This window comes from Coptis chinensis, chromosome 6 (genome assembly GCF_015680905.1).
Source record: "Coptis chinensis isolate HL-2020 chromosome 6, ASM1568090v1, whole genome shotgun sequence".
Classification (NCBI taxonomy): domain Eukaryota; kingdom Viridiplantae; phylum Streptophyta; class Magnoliopsida; order Ranunculales; family Ranunculaceae; genus Coptis; species Coptis chinensis.
In genome coordinates this window covers 58,002,145-58,007,236 of record NC_141461.1, presented here as the reverse complement: position 1 = coordinate 58,007,236, position 5,092 = coordinate 58,002,145, and positions in this window count along the sequence as shown.

The window sequence follows — 5,092 nt, the reverse complement described above, 5'->3', positions numbered from 1 at the left end:
AAGTTTTTCGTTGTTCTAACTTGTTATTTACCCCAACACGCCAGAAACAAGACGCTATTCATAAGCGAAGCAAGGACGCTATCAGGTATTCCTTTCTTCCATACCTCGCATCTCCAGTTAGAGGTTCATACTAATATATCAAGATTGTTTGGATTGTTGTCGTGTTTAGACTTAGACTTGCATGAGATTAAGGTCTGGTCGGAGAAAAACACCGAACGTAATTAACCGTCAACGTCAACAAACAAATCTATCGAGTATACCAATCACTACACCTCTAGCTACTATTCCACCAACCACGGACATAATGGCTGAAGAAAGAGAGACTCCTCTCTCCGACTTTTACAAAGCCTTGAGCGATAGCCCTAAATCTTGCATCGTTCTAGCAGACCCAGTGGGGGATTTTCGAATTCCCCCAAACATATTTAATTTGTTACCCGTTTTCCATGGTTTAGACCATGAAAAACCTTATCAACACATGCGTAGGATTGAACAAGTCCTTACAACATTCCATCATCCTACGGTTGGTACGGAACAAATTAAACTGAGGGTATTCCCTTTCACCTTAGCCGATAAGGCGGCGTCTTGGTTAACTGCCCAAGCACCTAACTCGGTGGACTCGTGGGCTAAACTTGTTCAGCTGTTTATGGAACATTTTTACCCACCACTAAGGACGGATGAGATGCTTTCCAAGATTCATTTTTTTCGACAAAATCCTCATGAATCGTTTTCTGAGGCTTGGAATCGTTTCACCGATCTACTTATTGAGTGTCCACACCATAAACTAGCAAAAGACACGTTAGTTCGTGCCTTTTTCAAAGGACTTCAACATCACCATAAAGAAGTCCTTGACATAATGAATGGGGTAGTTTCCTAAGTAAAGGAGCCTCGGAGGCTTACACATTTTAGAAGATCAAACTAAACGTAATAACAATTGGGGGTAGTGATGATGTCCCCGCCTGCTAGTTCTTCTTCAACAGCTTAAGGCGCACGGTATGTTTGAGATGAAACCCGATCTAGAACTTAAAAATTTAATCGAATCTCTAACTAAAAGGTTGAGGCTATTTCTGTGCAACAAAAAGCCTATCCCCATCATGAATGTTAACTCCAACCCATGTAATGTCTATTTGAGTCCCGAGCACCCCCGACTCCTATTGTCCTCTCTATGCCTATGAACAACAACAATTAGAGCAAGATAATGTTTACTCCATTAATAACTATCATATTCCTAATGCCCCATGGAGACAACATCCTGAACTTTAGTTGGCTAAAACAATCAACAAGTTTCACCTCCGTGGTTTAATAACCAAAATGTTAGGCAAGCAAACAACTATAATCAAGCTCCACCTAGGCAAGGCCAGTGGCTAAGTCGTGGAAATTATAATAATTATAACAACCAAGCTAACCACGACAAGGTTTAGCACAAGGTCGTGGTAATTATAATAGTTATAATACCAATAGAGGTATCGTTCGCGGTTAATAATAGTAACTATCACAACCCACCCATAAATAATCAACGGAGATAGTTCCACCGCACCACCCAGTGACTACTACACAATCACATCCGGATCGTATAGACGCCTTTATACAAGTTACCCAACAACTTTTCCAATCAATGACTCAATCAAACCAACAAATCTTACAATCCATAAATCAGGGCATACAACAGTTAGCCCAAGAGAAAGCCCAACCAAAAGGCGTGTTTCCAAGACAAGCCATACCCAACCGTAAAGCAACAAACACAGCCTTTGAGGTAAACGGTAATACTAGTATGTAAACGACAATAGTAGGTGACCTAAATGCCATCACCACTCTCCGTTCTGGAAGAGTGGTTGATAACAAAGTAACTATGCCTATAGTTACCCCATCAGAACTCCCTACACCGGATATTGAACTAGATACCGAAGTAGAAACTGAAGACCCTACCACTATAGAGGTACCAGTTAAACAACAAACTAAGAAACAGAAAGCCAAGGTAACACATCAAGTCGAGCCATACGCTAAATATAGAGCAGAACCACCATTCCCTCGGTTAGCCATGCTAACCAGGGATACAAACTTTGAGGAGATTAGAAACGCTTTTCAAGAATCTAACGATAAACCTTCCTTTTCTCGAAGCTATTAAAAGCTCCATAACCACGCTTAAGTTTCTAAAAGAGTTGTGCACTACTAGGCGAAGACCAACATACCTAAAGACGCCTTTTTAACCGAATAGTTCCCAACTTTATCCGAAAAAATAATGGAATCGTTAAGTACAAGGGACCCCGTCGCCCCATCAGTAAAATGCACCTTAGGAGATTCCTACACGACGACCGCTTTATTAGACCCGGTGGGCGAAAGTGTTAACTTACTCCCCGTATTACTTGTATAAACAAATAGGTCTACAGAAATGTAACCTACAAAAATAACGCTTGCAATTAGCGGACAGTGTCAATTAAGTATCCTAAGGGTGTAGTGGAAAACGTGCTTGTTAAGGTTCGTGGATTTTTACTATCCTGGCTGATTTTGTTATCCTCGATACGTAAGTCACCAACGACTGTGCACCGATCATCTTAGGGCCCCTTCTTAGCAACCGCCAACGATTTATAAATTGCCGTGATGGTAAGATGTCCTTATCTTTTGGCCATCTTACGGTTGAGGTAAATGTTTTAAAATGATGAAACAATTACCGATTCGCCTATAGATGGGGAGGTTAGCATGATCGAGAGTTTAGCTCAAGATTATTTTAACAACACGCTTTCGAAAACAATATGTACAAATTCTTTTCTTTTGAACTTCAGATTTTGTAAATGACTCCTACTTAGAGGAAGTCAACACCATCCTTGAGTCCACACCAATTGTAGACCCTTTCGGTTTGCTTCATATACTCAAGATGAAGACTTGCTACCTAAGCAAGTATTCATTATGCAAAATGAGGACCCCCGACGAAACATCTATTGATTTTCCTTCCACCCCAAAGTCTTAAACCTCTTCCCCGAGTTAAAATATATTCAACTTGATTCGATGGTAGTCATCCGGTTATAATATCTTCTCTTATCTAAGAATGAAAAGACACGCTTTTAATCCGGGTGATTAGGGAACATCGGTCGGCGATTGGTTGGTCCCTAGCCGACATTAAGGAATTGACCCTAATGTTTGCACTCATCGTGATCCATTTGGAGGATAATGCGAAGACTTCTTGCGAACCCCTCGCCGCTTGAACCCCCGCCATGAAAGAGGTGGTTAGGGAAGAAGTTTTACGATTACTTCGATCACGGGTATCATATACCCAATCTCGATAGCGAATGGGTAAGCCCCATTCATGTAGTTCCTAAGAAATCGGAGTTTCCATGGTAATGTAGCGGGAAGGGTGACTATGTTGTCACACAAGGTCCTATGAAATGGAGGATCTGTATTGATTACAGACGTTTAAATGCTATGACACGAAAGGATCACTTTCCTTTACCTTTTATAGATCAAATGCTCGAACGCCTAGCTGGTCATGCTTTTTATTGTTTTCTGGATGGCTACTCAGGCTATTTTCAGATTATTATTGATATTGATGACCAAGAAAAGACTACCTTCACATGTCCCTTTGGAACGTATGCCTATAAACGAATACCTTTTGGCCTTTGTAATACCTTCCAGCGGTGTATGGTTCATATATTTAGTGACATGGTAGAGCGCTTTATGGAAGTTTTCATAGATGATTTTTCTATCTATGGAGACTCCTTCATAGATTGTTTGTCTAACCTGTCTAAGGTTTTGACACGGTGTGAAGAAAAGAGCCTCGTTTTAAACTGGGAAAAGTGTCATTTCATGGTGAAAAAGGGCATAGTACTAGGTCACATCGTATCTAGTGATGGCATCGAAGTAGATAAGGCCAAACTAGATAAGATAGCGACCCTACCTAAACCACGGACTGTCTGTGATATTAGAGCATTTCTAGGCCATGCAGGTTTTTATAGGCGGTTTATTAAAGACTTCTCGAAAATAGCTAGGCCTTTAACTAATCTGCTTTTGAAAGATGCAATCTTTGATTTTAATTTTAACTGTAAGCAGGCTTTTGAAACTTTAAAAGCTGCCCTAACGTCTGCACCAGTTATACAGCCTCCCGATTGGTCTAAACCTTTCGAACTCATGTGTGATGCTAGTGATTATGAAGTTGGTGCAGTCTTGGGACAAAAACTAGATAATAAGTCCACTGCTATTTATTATGCTAGTAAAACCTTAAACGATGCTCAACGGAATTAGTCAACTACGTAAAAAAGAATTCTTAGTCATTCATTTATGCTTTAGATAAGTTTCATCCTTATTTGGTTGGTTCTAAAACTTTAGTTTACACGGACCATGCAGCCCTTAAGTACCTTCTTGCAAAGAAGGATGCTAAGCAGAGATTAATCCGATGGATCTTTCTCGTGCAAGTGTTCACATTAGAAATAAAGGACAAAAGAGAGGTCGAAAACGTAGTTGCCGACCACTTATCTAGACTCACAAACGACGATCAGAGTGATTCTGAGTTCATACCAGACTCTTTTCCTGATGAGCATCTGTATGCAATCTTTTTAGTACCATGGTATGCTGACATTGTAAATTATTTAGCGGCTGATGTTATGCCTTATAATTGGTCAAGAAATGAACGTAAGAAGTTCTTGGCCAGAGTTAAGTTATACTACTGGGATGAGCCATACCTTTTTAAGTATTGTGCGGATCAGATTATTCGTCGTTGTATTCCCCAGTGGGAATACAATAAAGTTCTATCATTCTACCATGACAAAGAGTGTGGTGGCCATTTTAGTGGGATGAAAACAGCCGCTAAAGTGCTTCAATGTGGTTTTTATTGGCCTACCCTTTTTAAGGATACCCAAGTGCATTGCAAGACGTGTATTCGTTGCCAACAACTTGGGCAAATCACGAAGCGTAATATGATGCCATTAAATCCAATCTTGATAGTAGAAATTTTTGATGTTTGGGGCATTGATTTCATGGGTCCTTTCCCTCGCTTCCCACGGTTTCATTTATATTCTAGTTGCCGTGGACTACGGTCTAAATGGATAGAGGCCCTAGCTTGCCGTAGCAATGACCATAAGACCGCTTGTATTTTTATTAAAGAATA